This window comes from Chiloscyllium plagiosum, unplaced genomic scaffold, assembly GCF_037043375.1.
Source record: "Chiloscyllium plagiosum isolate Xiang-an unplaced genomic scaffold, Cpla_swu_hap1 HiC_scaffold_45, whole genome shotgun sequence".
NCBI lineage: Eukaryota > Metazoa > Chordata > Chondrichthyes > Orectolobiformes > Hemiscylliidae > Chiloscyllium > Chiloscyllium plagiosum.
Genome location: NW_028270183.1, coordinates 329,007 through 339,964, shown reverse-complemented (window position 1 = coordinate 339,964; position 10,958 = coordinate 329,007).

Below are 10,958 nucleotides of genomic sequence, written 5' to 3'. Positions count from 1 at the left end.
GGACCGAAGGGTCTGTTTCCATGCTGTACATCTCTGTGACTCTATGACTATGATCTTTTGCTATAAATTCTGCGTCCTATGTTTCTACTCCACTAGCTACCTGATGAAGGAGCAGCGCTCTGAAAGCTTGTACTTCCAAGTAGACCTGTTGGACTACAACCTGGTGTCTGTGATTTTTAACTTTGTCCTTCCCAGTCCAACACCAGCACCTCCACCTCACATCTATGATGACAGCAACACTGCAATTTCATGCATTAATCAATGCTCTTAACTCATTTGTCTTACCCACAATACTAGCGTTAATGTAGAGGCTGGGGTCAAGAGTGTGGTATTGGAAAAACACAGCCAGTCAGGCAGCATCAAAGGAGCAGGAAAGTCAATGTTTCGGGCATAAGCCCTTCATCAGGAATGAGGCTTGTGGGCCAAGGGGGCTGAGAGATAAATGGGAGGGGGGGTGGAGTCAGAGGAGGGTAGCTGAGAGCATGATAGGTAGATGAAGTTGGGGGTGAAGGCGATAGGTTGGAGAGGAAGATGGAGTGGATAGGTTGCAAGGGAGATGGACAGGTAGGACAGGTCAAGAAGGTGGTGCCGAGTTGGAAAGTTGGATCTGTGATAAAGTGAGGGAGGGGAATTGAGGAAACTGGCGAAATCCACATTGATCCCATGTGATTGGGTCCCAAGGTGGAATATGAGGCCTTCTTCCTCCAGGCAGCGGGTGGTGTGGGTTTAGCGATGGAGGAGGCCCAGGACCTGCATATCCTTGGGGGAGTGGGAGGGAGAGTTAAAGTGTTCAGCCATGTGGCGGTGGGGTTGCTTCGTGCATGTGCCACGGAGATGTTCTCTGAAGCGTTCCACAAATAGGCATCTTGTCTCCCCAACATAGAGGAGACCGCATCGGGAGAAACACTACAGTAAATGATGGAAGTGCAGATGAATCTCTGACAGATGTGGAAGGCTGCTTTTAGGCCTTGGACGGAAGGGAAGGGGTAGGTGAGGGCACAGTTTTGCAATTCCTGCGGTAGCAGGGGAAGGTGCTGAGACTGGTGGATGAGTTGGTGGAGGGAAGCGTGGATCTGATAAGAGAGTCACAGTCTTTACAGAACGCAGATAGGGGTAGGGAGGGGAATATACGGCAGGGTCTGTTTGTAGGTGGAAATGGCAGAGGATGATGCAATCTATCTGGAGATTGGTGGGGTGGAAGGTGAGGACGGGTGGGTTCTGTCCTTGTTGTGGTTGGAGTGGTAGGGTTCAAGGGCAGATGTGCTGGAAATGGATTAGATGCCTTGGAGGGCGTCATTGTCCACGTGGGAGGGGAAATTGCGGTCTTTGAAGAAGGAGGCCATCTGTTGTGTTCTATGGTGGAATTGGTCCTCCTGGGAGCAAATGCAGTGGAGGCAGAGAAATTGGGAATAAGGGATAGTGCTTTACAGGGAGGCAGGGTGGGATGAGGTGTAGTCCAGGTAGCTGTGGGAGTTGGTGAGTTTGTAGAAGATATCAGTGTTGAGTTGGTCACTGTTGATGGAGACGGAGAGGTCCAGGAAGGAGAGGGAGGTGTTTGAGATTGTCCAGGTGAACTTAAGCTCGGGTAGAATGTGATAGTGAAGTTGATGAGCTATTCAACCTCCATGAGATGGTGTGGATTCAGTAGTCAATGTCTTGGAGGAAAGGTGGGGAATGGTGCCGGTGTAGCTGCGGAAGATGGACTGTTCCATGTACCCAACAAAGAGTCAGGCATACCTGGGGTCCATGCAGGTGCCCTTGGCTACCCCTTTAGTCTGGAGGAAGTGGGAGGATTCAAAGGAGAAATTATTGAGGGTGAAGACCAAACAAATGAGTGTCGCAGAGGTAATGGTCTTTATGGAACACAGTGTCGCAGAAGGAATGGTAATGCTGAGCTATCCAGCCATGCCAACTTCCTCGAGACACAGCATGGCTGAACTCTCTGTGCCTTGATTCCTTTAATAAAGTATACTGTATCCCTATGGTTTGAACACGGTGTCCCCTCCTCCTACCAAGCTAGTTTAAACTCCTCACAACAACATTACCAAGTTCACCTGCAAGGATGTTCCCTGAAAGGTAAAATTCCCATATTCCCAGAGAACTGCTCTCTCATTAGTGGAAGACAACTGGTTGTGAGTTTAACCTGAGGGTCACCACACCTCAGTCAAGACCTTAGCAATGCAGTGTGTATTCTTGTATAACATTTTCCCTTTTTGTAATTTATGCATGTCATTTGGTAAAACTTTAAGAGATCTGACTAAATTTAATGAAGGCTAAAATCTACTCCAAAGTGACAAGAATCCAAATAATTCCAATTCTGAAGAGGGGTCCGGAGCTCAATAGTTAACTCTGATTTCCCTCCACAGATACAGCCAGACCTGTAGAGTTATTTTTCAGCAAGTACCATTTCTGATGTTGATTTAAAGCGATTGTTTACAACAAACAGAAATGTCAATCCAAAATATCTGGACAAATTAACAGTATGGGTGTGGGGCAGGGCTAGGTGAGTTGGAGGGTGTTAGGAGATGATTGAGTGTGAGGGTGTGAGTGAGGATGTTGGGAGATGATTGAGGTTGAATGTGTTGAGAAATTAGTAAGGATGAGGATGTCAGGAGATAATTGAGGGTGAGGGTGTTGGAAGATGAGTGAGGGTGAGGGTGTTGGGAAATGATTGAAGGTGAGGGTGTTAGGAGATGATTGAGGGTGAGAATGTTGGGAGATGGGTGAGGGTGAGGGTGTTGGGAGATGATGAGGGTGTTGGGAGATGAGTGAGGGTGAGGGTGTTGGGAGATGATTGAGGGTGAGAATGTTGGGAGATGAGTGAGAGTGAGGGTGTTGCGAGATGGGTAAGGGTGTTGGGAGATGATGACGGCGTTGGGAGATGATTGAGGGTGATGGCGTTCGGAGATGCTTGAGGGTGTTAGGAGATGATTGATGGTGAGAATGTTGGGAGATGAGTGAGGGTAAGGGTGTTGGGAGATGAGTGAGGGTGTTGGGAGATGACTGAGGTGATGGTGTTAGGAGATGATTGAGGGTGAGAATGTTGGGAGAGGAGTGAGGGTGAGAATGTTGAGAGATGATTGAGGGTGAGAATGTTGGGAGATGAGTGAGGAGGTGGGGAGATGATGAGGGTGTTGGGAGATGGGTGAGGATATTGGGAGATGAGTGATGGGGTTGGAGATGAGTGATGGTGAAGGTGTTGGGAGATGATTGAGAGTGAGGGTGTTGGGAGATGGCTGAAGGTTTTGGGAGATGAGTGAGGGTGAGAATGTTGGGAGATGAGTGAGGGTGAGGGTGTTGGAAAATGAATGAGGGTGAGGGTGTTGGGAGATGAGTGAAGGTGTTGAGAGATGATGAGGATGTTGGGAGATGGGTGAGGGTGTTGTGAGATAAGTGAGGGTGTTGTGAGATGGGTGAGGGTGAGGGTGTTGGGAGATTGGTGAGGGTGTTGGAGATGGATGAGGGTGAGGGTGTTGGGAGATTGGTGAGGGTGTTGGGAGATGAGTGAGGGTGTGGGGAGATGGGTGAGGGTGAGAGTGTTGAGAGATTGGTAAGGGTGTTGGGAGATGAGTGAGGGTGAGGGTGTTGGGAGATGAGTGAGGGTGAGGGTGTTGGGATATGGGTGAGGGTTTTGGGAGATGAATGAGGGTGTTGGGAGAAGGATGAGGGTGTTGGCAGATGAGTGAGGGTGTCGGGAGATGGGTGAGGGTGAGGATGTTGGGAGATGAGTGAGGGTGTTGGGAGATGAGTGAGGGTGTTGGGAGATGGGTGAGGGTGAGGGTGTTGGGAGATGGGTGAGGGTGAGGGTGTTGGGAGATGGGTGAGGGTGAGGGTGTTGGGAGATGACTGAGGTGATGGTGTTAGGAGATGATTGAGGGTGAGAATGTTGGGAGATGAGTGAGGGTGAGAATGTTGAGAGATGATTGAGGGTGAGAATGTTGGGAGATGAGTGAGGAGGTGGGGAGATGATGAGGGTGTTGGGAGATGGGTGAGGATATTGGGAGATGAGTGATGGGGTTGGAGATGAGTGATGGTGAAGGTGTTGGGAGATGATTGAGGGTGAGGGTGTTGGGAGATGGCTGAAGGTTTTGGGAGATGAGTGAGGGTGAGAATGTTGGGAGATGAGTGAGGGTGAGGGTGTTGGAAAATGAATGAGGGTGAGGATGTTGGGAGATGGGTGAGGGTGTTGTGAGATAAGTGAGGGTGTTGTGAGATGGGTGAGGGTGAGGGTGTTGGGAGATTGGTGAGGGTGTTGGAGATGGATGAGGGTGAGGGTGTTGGGAGATTGGTGAGGGTGTTGGGAGATGAGTGAGGGTGTGGGGAGATGGGTGAGGGTGAGAGTGTTGAGAGATTGGTAAGGGTGTTGGGAGATGAGTGAGGGTGAGGGTGTTGGGAGATGGGTGAGGGTTTTGGGAGATGAATGAGGGTGTTGGGAGAAGGATGAGGGTGTTGGCAGATGAGTGAGGGTGTCGGGAGATGGGTGAGGGTGAGGATGTTGGGAGATGAGTGAGGGTGTTGGGAGATGAGTGAGGGTGTTGGGAGATGGGTGAGGGTGTTGGGAGATGGGTGAGGGTGTTGGGAGATGGGTGAGGGTGAGGGTGTTGGGAGATGGGTGAGGGTGAGGGTGTTGGGAGATGGGTGAGGGTGAGGGTGTTGGGAGATGACTGAGGTGATGGTGTTAGGAGATGATTGAGGGTGAGAATGTTGGGAGATGAGTGAGGGTGAGAATGTTGAGAGATGATTGAGGGTGAGAATGTTGGGAGATGAGTGAGGAGGTGGGGAGATGATGAGGGTGTTGGGAGATGGGTGAGGATATTGGGAGATGAGTGATGGGGTTGGAGATGAGTGATGGTGAAGGTGTTGGGAGATGATTGAGGGTGAGGGTGTTGGGAGATGGCTGAAGGTTTTGGGAGATGAGTGAGGGTGAGAATGTTGGGAGATGAGTGAGGGTGAGGGTGTTGGAAAATGAATGAGGGTGAGGATGTTGGGAGATGGGTGAGGGTGTTGTGAGATAAGTGAGGGTGTTGTGAGATGGGTGAGGGTGAGGGTGTTGGGAGATTGGTGAGGGTGTTGGAGATGGATGAGGGTGAGGGTGTTGGGAGATTGGTGAGGGTGTTGGGAGATGAGTGAGGGTGTGGGGAGATGGGTGAGGGTGAGAGTGTTGAGAGATTGGTAAGGGTGTTGGGAGATGAGTGAGGGTGAGGGTGTTGGGAGATGAGTGAGGGTGAGGGTGTTGGGAGATGGGTGAGGGTTTTGGGAGATGAATGAGGGTGTTGGGAGAAGGATGAGGGTGTTGGCAGATGAGTGAGGGTGTCGGGAGATGGGTGAGGGTGAGGATGTTGGGAGATGAGTGAGGGTGTTGGGAGATGAGTGAGGGTGTTGGGAGATGGGTGAGGGTGTTGGGAGATGGGTGAGGGTGTTGGGAGAAGGATGAGGGTGTTGGCAGATGAGTGAGGGTGTCGGGAGATGGGTGAGGGTGAGGATGTTGGGAGATGGGTGAGGGTGTTGGGAGATGGGTGAGGGTGAGGGTGTTGGGAGATGGTTGAAGGCGTTGAGAGATGAGTGAGGGTGTTGGGAGATGAGTGGGGGTGTTGGGGGATGAGTGGGGGTGAGGGTGTTGGGAGATGAGTGAGGGTGTTGGGAGATGAGTGAGGGTGTTGGGAGATGGGTGTGGGTGTTGGGAGATGAGTGAGGGTGTTGGGAGATGGGTGTGGGTGTTGGGAGATGAGTGAGGGTGTTGGGAGATGAGTGAGAGTGAGGGTGTTGGGAGATGAGTGAGAGTGTTAGGAGATGGGTGAGGGTGAGGGTGTTGGGAGTTGATTGAGGGTGAGAATGTTGGCAGATGAGTGAGGGTGTCGGGAGATGGGTGAGGGTGAGGATGTTGGGAGATGAGTGAGGGTGTTGGGAGATGAGTGAGGGTGTTGGGAGATGGGTGAGGGTGTTGGGAGATGGGTGAGGGTGTTGGGAGAAGGATGAGGGTGTTGGCAGATGAGTGAGGGTGTCGGGAGATGGGTGAGGGTGAGGATGTTGGGAGATGAGTGAGGGTGTTGGGAGATGATGAGGGTGTTGGGAGATGGGTGAGGATATTGGGAGACGAGTGATGGGGTTGGAGATGAGTGAGGGTGAAGGTGTTGGGAGATGAGTGAGGGTGAGGGTGTTGGGAGATGGCTGAAGGTTTTGGGCGATGAGTGAGGGTGAGAATGTTGGGATATGAGTGAGGGTGAGAGTGTTGGAAAATGAATGAGGGTGAGGGTGTTGGGAGATGAGTGAAGGTGTTGGGAGATGATGAGGATGTTGGGAGATGGGTGAGGGTGTTGTGAGATAAGTGAGGGAGTTGTGAGATGGGTGAGGGTGAGGGTGTTGGGAGATTGGTGAGGGTGTTGGGAGATGGATGAGGGTGTTGGGAGATTGGTGAGGATGTTGGGAGATGAGTGAGGGTGTGGGGAGATGGGTGAGGGTGAGAGTGTTGAGAGATGGGTGAGGGTGTTGGGAGATGAGTGAGGGTGAGGGTGTTGGGAGATGGGTAAGGGTTTTGGGAGATGAATGAGGGTGTTGGGAGAAGGATGAGGGTGTTGGCAGATGAGTGAGCGTGTTAGGAGATGGGTGAGGGTGAGGATGTTGGGAGATGAGTGAGGGTATTGAGAGATGGGTGAAGGTGTTGGGAGATGAGTGAGTGTGAGGGTGTTGGGAGATGGGTGAGGGTGTTGGGAGATGAGTGAGGGTGTTGGGAGATGGGTGAGGGTGAGGGTGTTGGGAGATGGATGAGTGTGTTGGGAGATGAGTGAGGGTGTTGGGAGATCGGTGAGGGTGTTTGGAGATGAGTGAGGGTATTGAGAGATGGGTGAAGGTGTTGGGAGATAAGTGAGAGTGTTAGGAGATGAGTGAGGGTGAGGGTGTTGGGAGATGGGTGAGTGTGAGGGTGTTGGGAGATGGGTGAGGGTGTTGGGAGATGAGTGAGGGTGTTGGGAGATGGGGTGAGGGTGTTGGGAGATGGGTGAGGATGAGGGTGTTGGGAGATGGGTGAGGGTGTTGGGATATGGGTGAGGGTGTTGGGAGATGAGTGAGGGTGTTGAGGGATGGTTGAGGGTGTTGAGAGATGGGTGAGGGTGTTGAGAGATGGGTGAGGGTGTTGGGAGATGGGTGAGGGTGTTGGGAGATGGGTGAGGGTGATGGTGTTGGGAGATGGGTGAGGGTGTTGGGATATGGGTGAGGGTGTTGGGAGATGAGTGAGGGTGTTGAGAGATGGGTGAGGGTGTTGAGAGATGGGTGAGGGTGTTGAGAGATGGGTGAGGGTGTTGGGAGATGGGTGAGGGTGAGGGTGTTTGGAGATGAGTGAGGGTGTTGGGAGATGGGTGAGGGTGAGGGTGTTGCGAGATGTGTGAGGGAGAGAGTGTTGGGAGATGAGTGCGGGTGTTCAAAGATGGGTGAGGCTGAGGTTGTTAGGAGATGGGTGAGGGTGTTGGGAGATGAGTGAGGGTGAGGGGATTGCGAGATGAGTGAGGGTGTTGGGAGATGAGTGAGGGTGTTGGGAGATGGGTGAGGGAGAGGCTGTTGGGAGATGGGTGATGGTGGGAGATGGGTGAGGGTGTTGGGAGATGAGTGAGCGTGAGTGTGTTGGGAGATGGGTGTTGATGAGTGTGTTGGGAGATGATGAGTGTGTTGGGATAAGAGTGAGGGTGTTTGGAGGTGAGTGAGGGTGAGGGTGTTGGGATATGAGTGAGGGTGAGGTTGTTGGGAGACGAGTGAGGGTGAAAATGTTGGGAGATGAGAGAGGGTGTTGGGAGATGATGAGGGTGTTGGGAGATGGGTAAGGATATTGGGAGACGAGTGATGGGGTTGGAGATGAGTGATGGTGAAGGTTATGGGAGATGAGTGAGGGTGAGGGTGTCGGGAGATGGCTGAAGGTTTTGGGAGATGAGTGAGGGTGAGGGTGTTGGGAGATGGGTGAGAGTGAGGGTGTTGGAAAATGAATGAGAGTGAGGGTGTTGGGAGATGGGTGAGGGTGTTGTGAGATAAGTGAGGGTGTTGTGAGATGGGTGTGGGTGAGGGTGTTGGGAGATTGGTGAGGGTGTTGGGAGATGGGTGAGGGTGAGGGTGTTGGGAGATTGGTGAGGGTGTTGGGAGATGAGTGAGGGTGAGGGTGTTGGGAGATGAGTGAGGGTGAGGGTATTGGGAGATGGGTGAGGGTTTTGGGAGATGAGTGAGGGTGTTGGGAGATGGGTGAGGGTGTTGGGAGATGGGTGAGGATGAGGGTGTTGGGAGATGGGTGTGGGTGTTGGGAGATGAGTGAGGGTGTTGGGAGATGGGTGAGGGTGTGGGTGTTGGGAGATGGGTGTGGGTGTTGGGAGATGAGTGAGGGTGTTGGGAGATGGGTGTGGGTGTTGGGAGATGAGTGAGGGTGTTGGAAGATTGGTGAGAGTGAGGGTGTTGGGAGTTGAGTGAGAGTGTTGGGAGATGGGTGAGGGTGAGGGTGTTGGGAGATGAGTGAGGGTGAGAGTGTTGGTAGATGGGTGAGGGTGAGGGTGTTGGGAGATGGGTGAAGGTGTTGGGAGATGAGTGAGGGTGTTTGGGAGATGTGTGAGGGTGAGGGTGTTGGGAATTGGGTGTGGGTGTTGGGAGATGAGTGAGGGTGTTGGGAGATGGGTGAGGGTGAGGGTGATGTGAGATGAGTGAGAGTGTTGGGAGATGGGTGAGGGTGAGGGTGTTGGGAGATGAGTGAGGGTGTTGGGATATGGGTGAGGGTGAGGGTGAGGGCGTTGGGAGATGTGTGAGGGTGTTGAGAGATGGGTGAGGGTGAGGGTGTTGGGACATGGATGAGTGTGTTGGGAGATGAGTGAGTGTGTTGGGAGATGAGTGAGGGTCAGGGTACTGGGAGATGAGTGAGGGTGTTGGGAGATGGGTGAAGGTATTGGGAGATGAGTGAGGGTGAGAGTGTTGGTAGATGGGTGAGGGTGAGGGTGTTGGGAGATGGGTGAAGGTGTTGGGAGATGAGTGAGGGTGTTTGGGAGATGTGTGAGGGTGAGGGTGTTGGGAATTGGGTGTGGGTGTTGGGAGATGAGTGAGGGTGTTGGGAGATGGGTGAGGGTGAGGGTGATGTGAGATGAGTGAGAGTGTTGGGAGATGGGTGAGGGTGAGGGTGTTGGGAGATGGGTGAGGGTGTTGGGATATGGGTGAGGGTGAGGGTGAGGGCGTTGGGAGATGTGTGAGGGTGTTGAGAGATGGGTGAGGGTGAGGGTGTTGGGAGATGGATGAGTGTGTTGGGAGATGAGTGAGTGTGTTGGGAGATGAGTGAGGGTCAGGGTACTGGGAGATGAGTGAGGGTGTTGGGAGATGGGTGAAGGTATTGGGAGATGAGTGAGGGTGTTGGGAGATGAGTGAGGGTGAGGGCATTTGGAGATGGGTGAGGGTGTTGGGAGATGGGTGAGGGTGTTGCGAGATGGGTGAGGGTGAGGGTGTTGGGAGATGGGTGAGGATGAGGCTGTTGGGAGATGGGTGAGGGTGTTGGGATATGGGTGAGGGTGTTGGGAGATGAGTGAGGGTGTTGAGAGATGGGTGGGGGTGTTGAGAGATGGGTGAGGGTGTTGAGAGATGGGTGAGGGTGTTGAGAGATGGGTGAGGGTGTTGGGAGATGGGTGAGGGTGTTGGGAGATGGGTGAGGGTGTTGGGAGATGGGTAAGGGTGAAGGTGTTGGGAGATGGGTGAGGGTGTTGGGATATGGGTGAGGGTGTTGGGAGATGAGTGAGGGTGTTGAGAGATGGGTGAGGGTGTTGAGAGATGGGTGAGGGTGTTGAGAGATGGGTGAGGGTGTTGGGAGATGGGTGAGGGTGAGGGTGTTGGGAGATGAGTGAGGGTGTTGGGAGATGGGTGAGGGTGAGGGTGTTGCGAGATGTGTGAGGGAGAGAGTGTTGGGAGATGAGTGCGGGTGTTCAAAGATGGGTGAGGCTGAGGTTGTTGGGAGATGGGTGAGGGTGTTGGGATCCCCTGACCTGTCTGGACTTGTCCGACCTGCCCAGCTCCTTTTCCACCTATCCACTCCACCCTCTCCTCCCTGACCTATCACCTTCATCTCCTTCCCCACTGACCTATTGTACTCTATGCCACTCTCTCCCCACCCCCACCCTCCTCTAGCTTATCTCTCCACGCTTCAGGCTCTCTGCCTTTATTCCTGATGAAGGGCTTTTGCCCGAAACGTCGATTTTGCCTGTCCTCGGATGCTGCCTGAATTGCTGTGCTCTTCCAGCACCACTGATCCAGAATGAGGGTGTTGGGAGATGAGTGAGGGTGAGGGGATTGCGAGATGAGTGAGGGTGTTGGGAGATGAGTGAGGGTGTTGGGAGATGGGTGAGGGAGAGGCTGTTGGGAGATGGGTGAGGGTGGGAGATGGGTGAGGGTGTTGGGAGATGAGTGAGTGTGAGTGTGTTGGGAGATGGGTGTTGATGAGTGTGTTGGGAGATGATGAGTGTGTTGGGATAAGAGTGAGGGTGTTTGGAGGTGAGTGAGGGTGAGGGTGTTGGGATATGAGTGAGGGTGAGGTTGTTGGGAGACGAGTGAGGGTGAAAATGTTGGGAGATGAGAGAGGGTGTTGGGAGATGATGAGGGTGTTGGGAGATGGGTGAGGATATTGGGAGACGAGTGATGGGGTTGGAGATGAGTGATGGTGAAGGTGTTGGGAGATGAGTGAGGGTGAGGGTGTCGGGAGATGGCTGAAGGTTTTGAGAGATGAGTGAGGGTGAGGGTGTTGGGAGATGGGTGAGGGTGAGGGTGTTGGAAAATGAATGAGAGTAAGGGTGTTGGGAGATGGGTGAGGGTGTTGTGAGATGAGTGAGGGTGAGGGTGTTGGGAGATGAGTGAGGGTGTTGGGAGATGAGTGAGGGTGAGGGTGTTGGGAGATGAGTGAGGGTGAGGGTGTTGGGAGATGGGTGAGGGTTTTGGGAGATGAGTGAGGGTGTTGGGAGATG